General features: G+C 39.9%; 1 pseudogene; it reads left to right on the top strand.

Moving 5' to 3' along the window:
- The first annotated feature begins 1,085 nt into the window (after nt 1–1,085).
- Nucleotides 1,086–2,601, top strand: LOC147457236 (aureusidin synthase-like; annotated as a pseudogene).
- Nucleotides 2,602–20,518: the final 17,917 nt, after the last annotated feature.

Below are 20,518 nucleotides of genomic sequence, written 5' to 3'. Positions count from 1 at the left end.
TTTATTTTCGGCGAGTGATTTTCCTTCACGCACGATGACTTCTCCTCATAAATGGGCGCCTTACAAATGTGCAGTTTACTACAAAAAATTACAAGGGGTAAATCAGGCTCCATACTTAACACATACATTGCAAGATGTTCAAGCTTAAAGTCAAGTTGTGAAACTTATGTATGTTTTGTTGTGTTTATTGTATGTAAAATGTGTTTATTGTATGTTTTGTTGTGTTTACATACAATAAACTTATGTATGTTTTGTTGTGTTTATTGTATGTAAAATGTGTGCTTTTTAGTTTATTATTTTGTGCCATTAAAAAAGGCGTTAGATAAAATATCAAAAAGCTTGCAAAAATTATTTTGATTGCAAAATCTCAAAATCAGAAGCTTGCTAAGAAAACACACTCATCAATTCTTGGCCTTCTAGATAACCTGAGGAAAACAAAATTTGATTGTTTGTAAGCAGATTGAAATTGCTTCACTTTCCATTTTCATCCGTCCAAAGAACAGATCATTCTTGTAGAACCCTATCTTCCAGGTCCTTTGGGCCCCTTTGCATATCTTCCCTGCTAGCCTGCTGGGCCACAAATAATTGAGTATCCCTTGAACAAGTGAGAGAGGTACTCACTTGCCTTTTTACACCCCGAACACCACCTATCTGGCCAAATACTTCTAGCCATGACCTTCACTCCTGTCGGCAAATCCCGCCATAACACCTTCCACAAGAAGATCTTCATCGAGTATGGTCGTTTTTCTTTTGGCCGTTGCAAGCCCCATTGCTTGTTAAAAGGGAAGAACCAATCAGGATTTAGCATTAAAGTGTGGTATATACTCTTGGTATGTGGGATACGAAACTGCCTACATTTGGGCCATCTCCAAGCTTTCCACTTGAGGTTTAACTCGCAAGTAGGCATCACATGCTTTCCTAGCCTTTCCACAATCTTGTTTGCACGAATAGTCTTTTAGTGTCCCTTAAGTGATACTCAATAGCCGGTTGATTTGCTTCTTTCTAGCTCTTATTGTTGACATCCTAGACATGTGCCAGCTGTCAAAGATCTTTGTTGCTCACTTTTTTGTCTATTTCTCTCCAATATGGGTTTGAGAGTGTAGCACCTACTTTGAAAACCCAAGGGGACTAGTTTCTAGGGAGTTTTTGAAACATCTGGTAACCTCTCCCCATTCTAGGACCTCTGAAGATTTGTTGCTCACCAACTCCCCTTATTTTTTTATTTTTAAAATTATCTTCCTTTCTCCCTCCCTTTGCACAATTCAACAGAAAGATTATCATAAAGAGTATTTGTGTGCACTTTTTCTCCTTTTGCATTTTGGGACATTTTCTATGCTTATGTGAGAGTCATTTACTTGGTCGTGTTGAGAGTGTGCCACTCAGCCCACGCTGTTGAAGATGCCCATACGAACACGCTGACCCATGCCTACACACTCATGAAGGCAGTACCATCAGACGACCCTCACTCCTTTGCGTGCACCTATTGCAACGACTTTTATGGGCATATGAACTTGATGCAGCTCTTCTAGGTGCATACCACTTTGCTCTTCTTCCCCTTCAACCACTGGTACATTTATTTCCACGAGTGGATTTTGGCTAGGCTACTTGACAATGATCTTGACTTTGTAGTGCCCTTCTTGAACTTTGACCATCCAGAAAAATTATCAATCCCCTAGCTCTTCTCCATTAGCTCTTTTGTTGCCCATCAAGTGTTGTCAAACTAAAACACTACACGACTCCACACATGAGATTTTGGCCATTGTCGCCCTTAAAAATGAAGTTGAAATTGATCGTTGGCCCCATTTGATCCAGATACAAAAAAATGATAAGTATGCTTGTTTGAGATGCCCGTGACTGTGCCGCCTTGTTTGGATGGCCCCATTGATCCCCCATGAAAGGCTTAGGATTTGACATCATAGAGTGGCAGCTCCACAACAACATCCACAATTGGGTTGACAATAAATCGACCATCCACTGGGATCACATGAGCGCCATCTTTGCATCCGGCCATGACCTTGACGTCTTCTACTCCCACCATGCCAAAATTGACTGCTTCTAGGATCTCTCCTCCCTAATCACGAAGACTTTGATGATGAAGATTGCCAAAATGTAGAATTATCTTCTTTAATGAAGATGCCGAGCTTGTCAATGCTAGCAAGATCACTTTAGTTGGCTATGTGTATAAAGAGGTGGAGATGCCATGTGGATGGGTGCAGTTCCAAAGAAGAGGGGCTTCACTTGCATGATCATTTGGTGTTATGAGAATTCTCTACAATGACACAATGATGAGGCTAGATTTATACCTAATTTTTTATCAACAAATTCAACTACCAATACCGGGTGCAAAGAAATAAGTTACCCACATTTCATATTTGAGGGGGATGATTCCAATTAGTAGGGAACAACACGGTGAGGCTTGACATAAGTGAGAGATTGGTAGACCTCAATTTGATAGAAGAGAGTAGCATTGTAGTTACTTTGGTTCCTAGAGTCCCCAACTTATCGATCTTTCTGACTAGAGGAAACACGATCCTTCTTAGTGCCTTTGTTGAATATTCAATCCCATACCAAAGATGGGATGCAATGAGTGCGTATCTTTAAGCTAGAATGTGCAACTTTTTTTTTGGGTTGCAAAACTCACAATTGTGAGTAGATTATATTATCATAATCAAGAAATTACAAGTTCCTGCTATGCTCATGTGATGAACCATGACAACTTCAAGGGGTCATAGTTACATTGACTAGTAGGGGAGCCACCCCATGACTAGGGATAATAAATGTGCAACAATTTTACTAGCTCACCATCAAACTGAACATGTGATATAATTTGATTGCAAGTGAGCATAGATTCAACTTGCAAGTATAATCATGGCTAAAAACATAGTATACTATAATCTTTCCATACAATATAATTTATGCTAGTTTAAAAGAGGTAAAAGCCTTTGGTGCTAGTTCAAGGCTTTTGAAGTGAGTCACACTAGCCTTCTAATGGGCCACAAAAGTTGTTGCAGCCACCTAAAGTGGCTCATGCCTAGATTCTAGTATTTTAAGCATAGCTTTTGCATATGACATAAAAACTTCATGAAACTTATTTAGCAACTTGTTATGATGTTGAATGTGCAAAGCAAGGAGAAGATGAGAGAAGCAAGGATAATGAAGAGCTCGACTGTGGCACGATGGACACCCATAAGGACACTTCCCATAAGCATTTGACTGCGGAACTTGTGATCAACAACCAAGCCTCACCAAGTGTTCACTTTGTTGAATTCCATGTGATCAAACCTCCCATGAAGTTTCACCAAAAAATTGTGTTCCCCACAGCCCCAAGTTGGGTCAGAAAAGCAAGTACAAATTGTTGACTAATTCAAGAGCACCATCATGATGCTTATTGTTTCATGAAGCAAGATATATGGAATATGTTTGTGCTCTATGGAAAGGGCACTATGGGATTAAGTGGGGTGCTTTCCATTTTTGACAGGGATTTAAAGCCACAGGTTGTGTTTAACCATGTCACAGGCAGAGTCCTTGGGGTAAGGATCAAGTGGGCATGCCAGTACTTCACCATTATCAACATCTATGCTCTTTGTGATGCTAAGGGGAGAGCCAAACTCTGGGTGGATCTCAAGGAACAACCTCTCAAAGGTGAATGGTGCATCATGGGAGATTTCAACATGATTAAAGCTCGCAAGGACAAGACGAGAGTGTCTAGTCTACTAGCTGGCTCTGTAAAAGACAAATGGCAAGCACTCTATGAGAAATGGGCCGTGCTCAATTTTTGGAATGCAAGTCCATGGAGTAGGTCTCCTAGCTTGACTTACACGAGCCTCTGATATGCCAATACGACATCTCATCCGGATAGGTGCTGCATCTCCCATTAGCTGGATTGGATTCCCTCATCAATGACGCTATGTGTCGATACTTCCAAGAGCATGTCGGATCACATTCCCCTGAAGTTTCACATAGCCAGGGCTAGTAATGATGCATGCTCTCCGGAGGGGAAGAAGAAGAAGCTGGTCTCAGGGGATCATCTCTTTAAAGACCCTCTCTTTAGATCTTTAGCTAAGATGGCCCTCTGCAAGCAAAGGCTAGATGTGGGAGCCATTGACCCTCAAGCCTGGCCCTCTTTGGTGCGTAGAATCCAATTAGCAATAGAACAAGTAGGACCCAAAGCAAAAAAGAATCAAGGGGACACCTCTAGTGTGCACTTTGCTGCACGTGTTGGAGGCTGGGAACTTTCCAAAACACTGTGTGCGAGCCATGAATGGATGCAAGTACACAACTAGATAGCCCTAGCAAGCTCAAAGGGGCAATGGTGTGTCACTCATCGCTTAATGCTTTCGTTGTGAAGGATCCTGTGCCGCAAAGAAGAAGGAGCCACCGTTGCCATCGTGCTCAGCCGCCTCACCCCTGCTGATGCCACCACAATGCTCTCTCTCTCTCTCTCTCTCTCAAGCATACATACACACACACACACACACACACACACACACACACACACACACACACACACACACACACACACACACACACACACACACACACACACACACACACACCCGTGAGCACATGAAGGAGAAGGAGATAGAGGTAGAGCAAGAGCACTTTCTTAGCATGCACCTCCAAGAATGAGTATTTTAGGTCAAAATGGACCTTTTATATGAATGCCCCATTCACACATGGACGCCCATAGTGACAGCTCATTGCAAAAATACTATAAAAATAAGATAAGTGGTGCACCTCTCATCGGCGATCACCTACACACCTCTTGGACCGACAAGCTTGGTCCATGACTCAAATAATGATAAGGTGTCCGTCGAAGGTGATAGGGTGTCTGTAAGGGTTAACATGCCCCCCTTCTTGATGTAGATTCCTTCCTTGGAAACTATTGATATGAAGCTCGTTCGTCGAGGTGGAAGAGCATCTGAGTTTGTACTCTTGAGCTTTCTTCAAACACTACAAAATCAACTAAAAATCGCACAGTAATTGCATTCTCATATACAATTAAAAAGCATATGCAGTGAGTAGGCACACCAACTGATTGGTAACAGAATATTAAATGATTTGTCAGCAGTAAACATTAAACTGTAATATAATCAAACGCATAAGCAATTGTAAAGGTCAAAAAATAAACAAGTTTGGGGTTGCTAATTTAACGATCGAGAGGCACTAGAGGTCAACTATTAATACTATGAGTAAGGTTCTCAATTCTCACTGGTCAATTAAGCTATTTAATCATGAGAGAAAAGTATTTCATGTCTGAGGGCTGACTAGAGGCTATACCTAGAAGACCTTATAGTTAAGCTATGATAAAGGGAATTGCTTATGAGATCATCACCTGAATTATTCCCTTGGTTTGATCCCCCAAAGTGGCTTTCACCTTGATTCAATTTTTGACGTGTGTGCTTATTTTGTATGCCTTGGGCCATAGGCAATATATGTGAGTGAAGTACCAAATCAAGCTAGGATTTCTCTTCCAGCTTAGGATTTTACATTTGTGGCACTTTTGAAATTTTTTGTTTGTTTTTTTTTAGCATTTTAACTTTGTAACTTTGGGGGGTCATAGGACAGTGTTACCCTCCCAAGCTCATCACACTAGTAAACTCCCTTTATAATACTTAATCTAAAGGTCAAGAGGGATTAAGCCCACAACAAAACCCTAGTATATTGCACACAATGCTTCATAGTATCGGATTAAGAACCTAAAGAATCCATTGACAATTAGGAAGTCATTTCCCATGGTATTAAGAGAAGATCTCTAATGCCTAACTTGCTCAAACTAGCTTAGTCAAACTAGACTAGACTGCTTGATTCATAAACCTAGACAAGGGATTATGACAAAAAATTATATTGAGTCTAATGTTTAATATTAAGCAAATGTGGTGAATATTATGCTACCAATCACAGTTAAAACAGACAAACATGGATGCTAAAAAAATGAGGAAATGCTAATGGACAAGAAACACCTATTTGTGTTGATGATCATGCTCAATTTGAAGAGTGAACTAGACAAAGATTCAAAATCCCAACAACTACAATACGTTCATGTACATACTAGAAAATACAAGGAATACCTCTAAGAGGCACATCAAGGGGAGGTGTACCAACCTTTATTGAACACAATCAAAACAACATAAAGAACCCTAACCTAATTATTTGCACCCCCTAGAGGGTCAAGGGAACATGATATTGAATAGATGGGTGGGTAGCCCTAAGTCTAAACCCCTATCCTTGTCATCGTCAAGAAAAATAAAGTCATCATCCGTGAGACCATAAGTGCCATCCGTGTAATCATGTAAATCTTCCTCATCATTAGATGCACATATGTTCACTAAGAATTTCACTAGGCGTCTATAGTCATCTTGGTCAAAAGGTTAAGCTTGTGCAATTGGAGAGACATTCTCTACTAAGTAGGGATCAGTTGTGGTCAAGAGACGTATCACCCATTCTAATTCCTCAAAATTTCTCTCACACGCTAGTGTATCTACCAAATCCATTCACAGGCGAGTACCGGGTAGACTATGTGAAACACTTGTGAAAAGTAAAGAGGGTACCTCTCACCCAAAGTAGGAGTGGATGACTCTATCATACTAGCCGTATATATACACACATATAGATTTTGATTAGTGTGAAAATATTATAAGGGTCATGTCAAAAGGTTGTGTCCTTGTGCATAATATGTTGGTCATGTACTAGAATTTGTTGAGGCGATCCATCTGGTAGGTTGTCGGGCAAGTCAGCAGGCTCAATGACAGACTAGTCATCAATTTCCTTACTATGTTGTTCATCACAAGATCTTATACCCCTTGTTACTAATTATAGCATGGATTTCCAAGTTCAAATTTTCTTCCCACCCTTGATGGCTATGTTGACGATGGGTTGTGTTAAGCTTAATCAGCCTGATCTTTACCTGTGCGGGGGCAGTTGGATTAGTGCAACCATCACTGGTGATGTACAACCCGAAGACCCCTGACATATTATTATAGCTCTAGTTCTAGTGGAAAATTTTATCATCCTTTGAGTAGCTGAGCTTATTATATATAATACCCTATGGCATTAGGCAAGATGTTGATATGTGCATAACAATTCAGAATGATATAGTTAGTTATGAGATGAAGAAGCTATGGGCCACTTTGCTAGTGCTTTCAATGGATGCAAAGCAAGGGAGTATCTCCAAATGCAATCCTTGATATTGCCTTGATAGAAAATTGTGCATTTATTGCATTCCAAGAGATTAATTCCCATAATATTGGAGGCTTACCAAGAATTTCCATCCTTTCATGAAGCCACCATCAAATTGGTGTATAACATGCCATATAGCACTACCATGCTTTCAAAAATGCACGCTCATACTTAGTGTTTTTAGAATTGCCATGTACCTCAGACCTCTATGTATACTATCTGTACCCGTAGACAAATCTTAACGTCATTGCTTAAGCAAGCAAAAGCTGGTTGTCGCTAGCTAGTTGCTACTCAAGCTCACCAATGAAAGCAATATTTTGGTGCCATTGCATCCACATCAACTTTAATTATCATGTTGGCATGCTCAACTACATCCCTTGCAATAGTACATGGAGATAATATAGTGGATGGGAGCTTCTTGCTAGGGGTATGCATGCGGGGGAGAGGGAGTGGGCTGCACTATGAGCCACACTCGCCATGTCCCACCAGATTGTGGTGATAGTATTCAAAGAATAATATCCTATAATGATGTTAAATTGCCGCACCTACCTATTCCATAGAGGGGTTCTACGTGGAGGTGCTCTAACATGCAAAATAGGCCGGCTCAAGCAGCTAAAACAATATTAAGAGTAGGGCCGTTACTGAGCTGCTAATCCTTAGTATTATTGGCTAATGATTTCCACAGGGATTAAGCAAGTGAGCTTCACAAAAGGCTGTGAATATAAGAGACCATGGGCGAGGCAAAAGAGAGATGGGAGCCTAGCTACAGAGGTGGGTGAACGTTGGGAGAAAGTTGGAAAAGTGTTGTGTTGCCAACTATGGTGGGCTTAGTGGGACAACAAATGCATTGGAAAGGTCAATCAATGAAGCATTTTTTGGGCTTTAATACACGATATGCTGGGATTCAGGCCAACTAGCTGGACATCCCACTTAGTACTAACCCATCTACTAACTTAACCACATATACACTTGTTCTTTAATACAGATAGAGAATAAGGAGCTGCAACAGGATAACGTTACTGTGCACTCCACCCAACAGTAGGTCTCTCTCTCTTGGATCTTGCACTCGCACTCGCACAGGCTTCTTGTGGCACCTTCAACTGGTATCAGAGCAAGGTTTGTGCTTGCCGTTTTTGCGTTCGTACGCGCGTGCACTTTCAAAAGTGCAAACAGGTTTCTTTTTTTAGCATCGAAAAATTTAGTGTTTCGAGATCATTTCCAGTAGCTGCCCTGAGGTTTTACCCCCCTTTCATAGTTGTTCGTGCAGTCGAAAGCTTTATCCGAGCTACGCTTTGTATTTTTCAACTCCACTTTTGCTACAAGTATAGGTACAGGTACAGGACATAGGTGCAAGTTGTTTAGAGACTATTTTGGGATTGTATATAGCCATTTTATGGCTCTTATGTGCTATTGAGACGGTGCTTATGGGCTGATTAGGAGCACTTTTTGACATCGACATTGTCTTGAGTTTTTTAGGCATCCATCACCTCACAGGTTCTTGCATACATACAGGACATTCAAGTTTCTTACAAGTTGCAGTGTTTTGCATCAGCACAGATTCAATGGGAGTACTTGATGCACATATGAATTGTTTTGGCACTTTTGATAGTGCTTGAGCTCTTTTGAGAGCGGTTTTACTCCTTGCAAGGATTTGATTACTGCTTGTACATTTTGTTTGGCACCTGTTTGAGCGCGTATACTGCACCTTGCAGTATTGTTGACAGTGGATGTACGTTGAGTTGCAAAAACTACCATATGTACCTTTTGTGGAGCCGATTTGGCTTGTTTTTGGCAGTCCTGATCGTTTTTGAGACTCAGCTCGAAGGCCCTTTTTGAGATTGGGTTGTTTTCTTGTCTGCAAAGCCTTTTGTGAGGGTCGATAGAGTGAGGTTTTCTTGAGCTGGGGGATTCTCATATATCGAGATCCTTTGGTGATACAGGTTGTTGGATTACCCCTTTTTTATGGCCTCGCCATAGTACATGTATAGAGAGGGCTAGGTGCATTTGACACCATGTTGGCAGTCTTGGGTCAATTTTTGACTTTTTATGCACAGTTAGTGACTGATGCACCTATCTTATGCTCTGAGAGCGTTACTTTTAATGCGTAATTGATCTCTTGTGAAAGTTTTGGATTGGGATTCTGTCAGTTTTTCTGGGGAAACTCTACCGAATTTTCCCAGAATTACCAGTGTTTATTACCATATTATCTTTAACTTTCAACCATGTCATGTAGCAATAAAAAGGATATTACAATATCCAAAAGTGCAGATCCAAGATGTTCTCATACAAAAAGGCCAGCTAGATCCTATCATGGAGCGCCCTGAGGGCAAGTATGTAGATGTTGAGTGGGGAAGACTTGATGCTAAGGCCAAATCTACCCTTCGTTTGCATTTGGCCGAATTTGTGTACTTTACTATAGTTGGAGAAAGGACTACTAGAGATGTATGGGATAAATTGTGTTCCAGTTATGAGAACAAAAGTGCCACTAATAAGGTTTTCTTGATGAAGAAGCTATTTGATCTTTGTATGGAGGAAGAGGGCATTATTTCTACTCACATTAATGAGTTCAATATCATTTTCACTCAGTTGACCACTCAAGGTTTGGTCTTCAATGAGGAAATCAAATGTATCTTCTTGCTATGTAGTTTACCCTCGTCTTGGGATACATTCTGTATTGCAATTAGCAACTCAACACCTGGTACTGTCTTGTGTACAATGACGTCCTTGGGAGTCTGTTTACCGAGGAGATTCATAGGAAATCTCTCAAAGGCAAGAAGGATGGTGATGCGTATGTTGCTAGTGATAGACAAAGGGGTCGTACTCAAAGTCGTCCCAAAAACAACGAACATGGGGGCTCACGCAGTAAGTCCCAAGGTTCTATGTGTAATGTTGAGTGCTATCACTTCCATAAAGAAGGGCATGTGAAGAAGGATTGTAGGAAATGGTAGCAAAGCAAGAAGGATAAACAATCCGGTGACACTTCTAAGTCTGATGATTCAAACAAGGGCAAAGCAAAGTTGGAGGAGATTAATGTGCTAGAGTCTTCAAATGCTCTTATTGTAGAGACTCTTCTAGAGGTTGTTATGCCACTAGAACGGAGGGTGCCCATAGTACATTTCGAGACATTTTCAGCCAGAGCCAGAAATTGTTTGAAGCACATAAAAACTTCGGACTTCACTTTAAGTGGAAATACCCATGCATGCCTGGAGTAATCATCAATGAAAGTCACGAAGTACAGGTAATTGCCCATGGACGGAGTTTGCATTGGCCCACAAACATCACTATGCACAAGCTGCAACCTGCATGTGGCCCGAACTGAACCGTCCTTTGGAAACTTAGAACGCTGCATCTTACCCAAAATACAGCCTTCACAAACATGTTTGACAGGTGCTTCAAGAGGTGGCAAAGAAGCAACCATATCAGATTTCTGCAAACGCAACAAACTGGCAAAATTCAGATGACCAAAACGTGCATGCCAAATTTTTGCATCTGAAATAGCCCTTGAATCTGCAATAGCATTTGAAAAATTTTGTCCACACTTGTCATACAAAGTGAGCTTATACAGCCCACGGCACAAAAGGCCTGATGCAACAATTTCATCACCAAATTTGAGATCATGAATTGTACATCTGTCATCCACAAATTTGACTACAAGTCCAAGTCTAGCAAGTGCGGATACAGACAAGAGATTCTTCTTGATCCCAGGTACATAAAGTGCATCAACAAGTGTGAAGGAACTTGCATTTGCAGCAGTAAGCACAATCTTTCCAACTCCATGAACTGGATAAGAGGCATTGTTGGCGATGTGAGGTTGTTATGCCACTTACCTCTGACGTATTGGTCTTCACAGCAGATCTACCTATCGAGGCTCTTGTTACACAAGATGCGCAATATGCATATAATTGGATAGTAGATTCAAGTGCGAGTTTCCATGTGACACCACATAGAGAGTGGTTCTCTACTTATTCTCACTCTTGTGGAAAAGTGAGGCTTGGTGGTGCTTATGAAATAGACATTCAAGGTGTCAGAAATGTCAAATTGCATCTAAGGAATGGCACATACTTTATTTTATGTAATGTCAGACATGTTCCCAAGCTGACTAAGAGCTTTTTTTGTGTTTGTCAGCTTGATGATTTGGGCTACAACACCACATTTGCCAATGGTTCATGGATAGTACGCAAAGGTAATCTTGTTGTACTCAAAGGTCAGAAGCATGGTACCTTGTATTTCGTGCATGTGTCAAATGTTGGTCATGATTACATATCTATAGTTGAGCTGCCTCTATTGAGCTCTGGCATTGCCAGCTAGGTCATATTAGCCAAAAAGGAATGAGAACTCTGACTCGTTTTGGCTACTTACCTGTCTTGTCTTATGTTAACTTTCTTGTTTGTGAACATTATATCTATGGCACACAAACTAGGTCCATCCACTTACCATTGGGTCAAAAGCGAGATGAACCTCTAGATTTAGTACATGGTGATGTTTGTGGTCCATGTCAACCAAATCTCTAGGAGAGGCTAGCTATTTTGTGACATTCATAGATGACTCTACTCAAAAGGTGTGGGCGTATCCTTTGAAACATAAGGATCAAGTTCTTTCTGTGTTCCAAAAATTCTTGGCACTCGTTGAGAATCAGTCTGGCAAGAAACTCAAGAGGTTGAGGACTTACAACGGTGGAGAGTATATCTCCAAGAAGTTTGACAATTTCTATGCTAAAAGGGGGATTAAAAGGCATTTTACTGCATCATACACACTAGCTCAGAATGGAGTTACTGAGTGCATGAATCATACGATTCAGGAAAGAGTCAGAGCCATGCTTTCTATGGCAAATCTCACACAAGGCTTTTGGGCAGTAGCCGTCTTGATAGCAATGCACATAATAAATCGTCACCTAGTATGCCATTGAATTATGAGATTCCAGAAGATTATGGTCTAAACGTAAGCCCCACTATGACCATCTACGTGTTTTTGGTTGTGAAGCTTATGCTCACGTGCCTAAACAACTTCGACAGAAGTTAGAGCCAAAGTCACATAAATGTATTTTCATTGGATATGATGCCAATGGAGAGATGGGATATCATCTCTGGCACTCGGAATCTCTTTGAGTCATCCGTAGTTCAAATGTGATCTTCAATGAGTGAAAGATGCATAAAAAACCAAGGAAATAGAGGTTCGGAGAGTCACTTTTGAGGATGTTACCTCAGAGACAGTGAAATCAACTCAGGGGGCTAGTGATGTACCTTCGACTAGCAATGCTCCAGAGGGAGTGGATAGCAATGGTGAAGGAGTGAGACGGTCTACTAGAGTCTCTGGCCCACATGCGCGTTTCGAGCCAAATATTGATTACATCATGTTGACCAATTGTGGTGAGCCAAGCTACTACCAAGAATCCATGATAAGGGATGATGTGGTTAAGTGGGAGCAGGCTATGGAGTCTAACTCGATTTTGGCTAATGGCACTTGGGACTTGGTAGAACTGCCAAATGATGCAAAAGCTTTACCTTGCAAATGGGTTTACAAGAAGAAGTTTACCTCAAGTGATTCAAATCCAAAGTACAAGGCTAGACTTGTAGCCAAAGGGTTCAAACAGCAAAAGGGAGTCGATTTTGATGAGATCTTCTCGCCCGTGGTCAAGATGACAATGCTTAGAACCGTACTTGGTCTTGTAGCGATTGAGGACATGGAACTTGTCCAAATGGATATGAAGGTAGAATTACTTCACGAGGATCTAAAGGAGGATGTTTACATGTAGTAGTCTGAAGGGTTTCAGACCGCATCTCATGAGGATCTAGTATGTAAGCTCAAAAAGGCACTTTATGGCTTAAAGCAGGTTCAAAGCAGGTTCAAGGCAGTGGTATCATAAATTTGATGCATGTATGAGGTCTCAAAGGTATAAAAGGAGCGAAGAGGATCACTGCTTGTACACGAGAAAGCTAGATGTGGCTTGATAATCATTCTAGTTCTATATGTTGACAACATGCTTATAGCTGGGGAAATCCATTGCGAAGATTACCAACTTGAAGAAAACACTTAGCAACACTTTTGCAATGAAAGAATTGGGGGATGCTACACACTTTCTTGGCATGCGAATCAAAAGAGATTGCAAAAATCATATTCTTGAGTTATCTCTGGAAACATACATTGAGAAAGTTTTGTAGCATTTAAATATGCAGGGGGGGAAAACATTGAGTACCCCAATGCAGGCATTCTTGAAACTCAGCAAGGAAGATGCACCGAAATTTGATGTTGAGCGAGCAAAAATGGCTAAGGTACCATATTCTTTGACAGTGGGCTGTCTCATGTATGCTATGGTGGCCACAAGGCTAGACATTGCTTTTGAAGTGGGAGTGGTGAGCCGATATATGGCAAATCCTGGCAGCAAGCATTGGGAAGCAGTGAAGCACATTCTTAGATACCTTAAAGGTACGGTTGGCAGGTGTTTACGCTTTGGGAACAATGATGAATTCATTGTGGGCTATGCGGATGCAGACTATGCGGGTTGTGTCAACAATAGGAGGTCGACATCTGGCTATGTCTTCATATTTGATGGAGTAGCAATATCTTGGAGATCATGTCTTTAAGATTGTACATTGTCTTCCACTAATGGAAGCAGAGTACGTTGCGTTGTTGGATACAAGTAAAGAGGCTGTATGGTTATCTTGCTTGGACAAAAATCTTGGCATTGATGAAAATCCAATGATATATTGTGATAGTCAGAGTGCTCTTACATTGGCAAGGAATCCCGTGTTTCACTCCAAATCAAAACACATTGAAGTTAGGTATTATCTCATGAGAGATTTCTTGGCCAAAAAACTCATTGATTTGGTCAAGGTACACACTGACGAAAGGCTTAGCTTTGGAGCAGATTACACATTGCAATGAGTTGACGGGTATAGGTTGAAGCCACTAGATTGCTTCATGATTGTACGTACAAGGTCACTTGGGCTGCATTGGCCTTCAAGTGGGAGTTTGTTGGGATTTGGGTCAACTAGCTGGACATCCCACTTACTACTAACCCATCTACTAACTTAACCACATATACACTTATTCTTTAATACAAAAAGAGAATAAGGAGCTGCACAACAGGATAACGTTGATGTGCGCTCCACCCAATAGTAGGTCTCTCTCTCTCGGCTCTCGCACTTGCACTTGCACACGCTTGCCACGGCACCTTCATGATGCTCTCTCTCTCTCTCTCTCTCTCTCTCTCTCTCTCTCTCTCTCTCTCTCTCTCTCTCTCTTAATTTGCATTCAAGAATTTGTATCACCGACCATGTGCAGTTGGTGCTGCATTTGAAGCAAAGATAGTGGAAAGGGTCTAAATAAATAATATACAAAAGTGGAGACTAAAAAGAAGGGTAGAGATGTGTCTCTTCTCAAACTTCGTTTATGGAGGCAAAAAAATTTCAACAGACACTCTGTAATGCAACATAGACATTGGTCAAGATGGCCTGATGGGGCAACATGAAGCCAATGTAGTGGTTAACATGGAGGTGGGGTAGGGGGTAGGCACTGCCATAGAGAAGACAACTGGGCGTGAAGGTGGAAACCATCTCTCTCTCTCTCTCTCTAACAATTGTTAGCAAGATTACACTTATTCATACAGGTTTTGTGTTACTGCATGGACAAGGTTCATGGATACTTATAGAGCATCAACATGACTGCACCATCACACACACACACACACACACACACACACACACACACACACACACACACACACACACACACACACACACACACACACACACACACACACACACACACACACACATAGAGGCATCCTCCTTGTTTCTCTTGCATATGTCCTACAAATGCCTTCTCTTTCTGCACAATCCTCTCATGTTGGTGACAGATGCGATGGTGGTTCCCAGTAACCATTTCTTTTTAAAAAAAATCTACATGTTGAATCTTTAGTTGATCCCTTCATCAAGCATGTGGCACTTTTCACAAAACCTTCTATCCATTATAATAGTTAGAGGACGATATAGTTAGTTTGGGGTGGTTGACAAGAGAACTAGTGCTTGACAATGCTTGTATAAATTATATGCCAAATGTGGTGTACAATAGAGATCCTTTCATGTGCTATATGGAAAGGAGACTGCATTAGCTGATCCAAAGAGAGAGAGAGAGAGAGAGAGAGAGAGAGAGAGAGAGAGAGAGAGAGAGAGAGAGAGAGAGAGAGAGAGAGAGAGAGAGACTTCACACGTTGCATGGAAATGGGACTCCATGTGCTGCCATGACTAGCAAAGGAGAAGTGGAAGGAGAGCTACAAAATGTTCTAGTGAATTAAGAGAGAGAGAGAGAGAGAGAGAGAGAGAGAGAGAGAGAGAGAGAGAGAGAGAGAGAGAGAGAGAGAGAGAGAGAGAGAGAGAATCTCATTAGATTCTTATGCAAGTTTTAGTTTTCAAAAATGTAGGTACATGTAGATTCTAATGCAAGTTTTACTTTTCAAAGTTGTAGGCATTACCTAGAACTACTGTCTAAAACAAATGCATTGATATCTCTTGAAAGTATAAGGGTTGTGTGTTTCAAAAGGTAAATAGAAAATGGAGTGGACCTCTCATGCATTGACAACAATGCCACCAATGTGAAGAACAAGACTTCAATAGCACCGCCATCAACGACATCCAACTTTCAGAGTGGACTGTAGGAAGCTTAGTCGTGCATTCAACAACAAAAGTTGATAGAGCTTCATGAGCAGGCTTCTCTGTTGCAATCATGGTGGCTTGCGCTAGCCTCAAGGAGCCTCTAGAAGGCTTGGCACAAAAAGTTTGTATGGTTGTACAACAATGGAAAAGAGGGCTCTAGACGAGCTTCGGTATGAATCACATGGTAGAACATATATACAAGGGTGAAGGCATAGATCTAAAGCCCCATCCTTCATACTCAATACGGAGTCGGGGGGGGGGGGGGAAGAGAGAGAGAGAGAGAGAGAGAGAGGGGGGGGGGGGGGGGAGAGAGGATTATTGATGAAGGGAGTGATGGTCTATCAACATGTTAAGTTTAAAGTGAGTGTCATCAATATTATGGACAATGATAGTCTCCTTAAAATGAGCATGGATAGGTACATATGATCTCTCTAGACATTTTATTTTGATGTTTTGATTTGTGTGTTTTATGTACATGGTGCCCACATGAATTGGAAATGGCATTATGGTGTCCATGTGACTTGATTATGTGATTGGAGGTTTGCTATGTGGTATGATATGCATATCATATTGCTACTTGGAATCTAGTTTGGTTTTGAGGTTTCTTGACTTTATTTGCTAGGCTACCTTGAGACTATGGTAGGTATGTTGTTTGGTACTCATCAGAATATGATGTTCAATCAAAATTGATTTAAAAATGTGCTTTTTTAAAAGTTAACTTTAAGGCTAATAAGAGATGTGCATGAGCCTACATTCCCACAAGCAAAGACATGCATGCTTGCTACATTTGATTGTTTGGTGATTGAAGGCTAATAAGAGATGTGCATGAGCATACATTCCCACAAGATAATACATGCATGCATGTTACATTCTATTGTTTGGTGATTTAAGGATTGCACAATCTAATGTAGATTTTTCTCATGCCACACTAATATTTGAAGATTTCGCTAGTGTATTATGAGCATTAACAAACTCAAAAATAATGTTTCAATTCCAAAAGCTCAAAAATGAAAGCTTGCAAATATGAAATCCCTTTAACCATATACTTTCTTTTATTTATCATAACTACTTGGATCAATCATGGGAAGGAGTTTTATGCACACAATTGAAATATGTGAGATTCCATGAGAAGGTAGATGCATATCTTTATCAACATCTTAATTTGAAACCTATCACATCGACACAATTAGGGCCTCGAATCTCAAAAAAATAAGAATCCTTTCAGAACATCTTAAGTGCATAAGTAAAGGGTCAATTTAGGAAAGTAAAAGACACATGAAGGTGCAGAGTCAAAAGAAAGATTTTTTGTGCCCATATAAAGAGAGGTAGTTGAGCGTACATTGGTATATTTGTGTTATTCTTATCTTTTGTTTTCCTTTCAATGTTTTCTTTTCTTTAGATTGATTGTGCACTACGTAGGTAGTGATTATATTTTTTTAACAGTCATTAGGAATACCTTATATATTTTGTGACAAATATTTATCAATAAAGAAGAAAATCAATTGATTGAAAAAGGAATTGATTATCCTCAAATATAGATGTGTAAATTTCAAAAATTTGATAGATAATCCAAAAGCTCATGTTTCATGTTTAAATATTCAAAATATTGAAAAATAAGGCCATCTTGAGAGAAAAGAACAAGGGAAATTTCAGTCCAGGGGTGGAGGTGCTCTTTTTGGCTTACAAAATATATAGCTCACTAGTAGCTCATTTTCGCACTAATGAGAATGTGATAGATAGATACATTGCACTACACATACTGGTAATGCCTCTATTTGAAAAAGAGGGTATATTGAGACACAAACCTTAAGTGATCATGCTATGGATGTAGCATGCCAATTGATGCTAGAGGTAATAGCTCTCTACATAGGTAATGCCTCTATTTGACAGGGAGGCTACATTGAGACACAAACCTTACGTGGCCATGCTATGGATATAGCATGCCAACTAACTCCATTCATATATGGGTCCACAAAAGCACATAAGGTCACCTCTGAATGTGGTGGAACTTGTAGATTTTGTGCAATGAATAGGCCACATCCTCCATTCAAAAGGTTAGAAGGAGCAATCATGTAACGAGCACCCCAAAAGCTAAAAACCTTGCTATCTCTAGAAAGAGATTTTCCATCCTATCCTCCACAATGTATGTGATTATATGCTACACTAGAGAGTGTAGACAATTAAGCAATGCATAATTTCCATGAGTCTTGCTCTCAAATCTAGTCGGCAAAGATTATCAGAAGACGTTTCTTTGCAACTCCCTAACTGATGATGATTTCTCATCTCTCTTGGGTTAGATTTCCTTACATAAACTGTTGAAATGTTCGGTTTTCTTCCTTGAGTTCTCTCTCTCTCTCTCTCTCTCTCTCTCTCTCTCTCTACACGTTGAGGGTGTTGTATGAGATTTGATGTTTTTAAAATTGGGACATAAAAAATGAAGACCCCACCATGAAAGTGCACCTTACCAAACAAATCACCGATTGAGGTATCATCCACTAGCTTGCATTCTAGCAGCAACAAACCTAAGAGTGGTGCAAGTATGTCATCAAAGGACACCTTCCTTGCCTCTGATAAGAGCAATGGTAATCACCCATTTCCTTCTCATGAATGATGAATCTATTAAATCAGTACTTTGTGGTAAAAAAGTCAGATGTTTAAGGTTTTCCAGTGTTTTTCCTATGTCCACATTTCATAAGTTTTATTGTTGAATGCATGGTTTTACATGGAGATGAAAGTGTTTTACTATTTCCCTTCACTCTGAATTTTTGTGCCCAATAGTAGCATCTGAAAAGGCTAAATATCCCAAGCATACCAGATTTTTCTTTACATGACATGAGCTACACAAGGAGTACGGTCTGAGTTTGGAAGGCAAGCTAAACCAACATTTTTTTGATGAGGATGTGATAGATTAGGATTGGTTGGCAAACTTCACAAAGAAAAAAGAGAAGGGTGCTAGGATCTTCTTGCATATGGTGCGGCCTAAATATGCAAAAGAATGTAGGTTATTGTTTGAGAAAGTATATCAAGCCATACCAACCAACCAAGAAATCATGCACAAGTTATCAACCTTGTTTGTATATTAGAGATGCTAGCTGCCATGTAGAGTCCAACACGCAAGTAGAAGGTTGCATGGGATATTTTTGGTTAGTAGGTCTTAGATCATTGCAAGAAGCTCCCGGGCGGGATGGACAAAAAGCTCAAGAACTGGACTGATTGTAATGAGAATGGTTAGCTAGTGACTCAGACCACACAATCCACTCCAAAGTCTCTCATTGACCATGGGGGAATTCTTTTTCCTGCAGTTTGGGACCTGAGTCAATTTTGAATTGCAGATGTGATCTCTCAAGTGCATTGATAGCTCTTGGGGTTGATTATGTTCTACATGGTACTTTCCACACGTGTCAATAGAGTCTTTTTGGTACTTAACAAGGCACAAGTAGATAGAACTACTCAAATTCCTCAATTTAACAAGGATTAAATCTATCATGGTACTTTATATAAGTACCAATGGAGTCGTATGGGTGCTTCACAAATCCTAGGGATGGTAAAAACAAGGTAGAACTCTCAAATTCCACCATGTGATTGTGATTATATACTTCATAATATTTTTTGTAGCTACCAATGAGGCATTGTTGGTGCTTCATAGAGTTTATAAATGGTAGCAAATACGTAGAACTCTCAAAATCCACCATTTGATTGAAATTGAGTAGACCATGGTACTTTTTGTAACTACCAATGCAAGTTTATTGACCAGTGGTTCACAAAGCTTAGTGATGATGGTGGAAATCACAAAGTCCACCAAAGACATATTTAGGAATTTTGAGAATTATTCAAGTCCCATTTCTTTAGAAGATACTTGAAAACTAAGTGATACACTTGTGTAGTTTTAGCTAGCATTTTTTGTGATCACTTGGTTATGGCATTGAAATGTATCCCCCACTCAACAATTAATGAGTGTTTGTGCATAAAATTACATGAATATATAAATCAAATGTGAAAACATTGGAAGCATTCACTTTAAAGTTAACTTGCACTATAACTTTTCCATGTGAAAAAAATACATAAAATGAACAGATTTTCATTGCAAAATTGATAGAATTGAATTAAGTAGAATTGATGGGATCCCAAAATAATGTGGTGCTTAGAAACACCAAGATAACAAGTGGCACTAATAATGGTATTGTATTATCAAAACAAGCAAGTCTAACAATACTAAAAATAAAGAAATCACATATTTCAAGAAATTAATAAATCACAAAAAATTCGGTTGTCAATGGTTGTGTCAAATCTTTTTTTAGGTAATATAGGAATTGATGGTATTTAAAATAGATGAAATAAGTGTGAACCCAATATTATCATTTATTTCTCGCTTTAAGTACACGGACCAAATGCCATCATATTCTCATTCACCAAACTGTCTAAAATTTTGCTCTCTTTATTGATCTAATGTGTAATCTATTTCACTATTGTTAGATTGATTCACCATAATAATTCAAGTAAAAAATACTTTCATTTTACATAAGTTCATCCAAATAACCATGTCATGCTTTTCCTTCTTAAAAAGGGTTATGTTTTTAAATACACATTTGTGGAGGAATGAAACCACGACACTAAGTGCCACTCCCAAAGATAATTAGGACCATGCCAATGGCTAATGCTAGTCATATTGAAAATTTGATTTAATATTC

The sequence above is a fragment of the Adiantum capillus-veneris genome, chromosome 5 (assembly GCF_014529385.1).
Source record: "Adiantum capillus-veneris isolate H3 chromosome 5, ASM1452938v2, whole genome shotgun sequence".
In the NCBI taxonomy this organism is placed as follows: domain Eukaryota; kingdom Viridiplantae; phylum Streptophyta; class Polypodiopsida; order Polypodiales; family Pteridaceae; genus Adiantum; species Adiantum capillus-veneris.
This window is presented reverse-complemented; position numbering and strand designations above follow the sequence as displayed.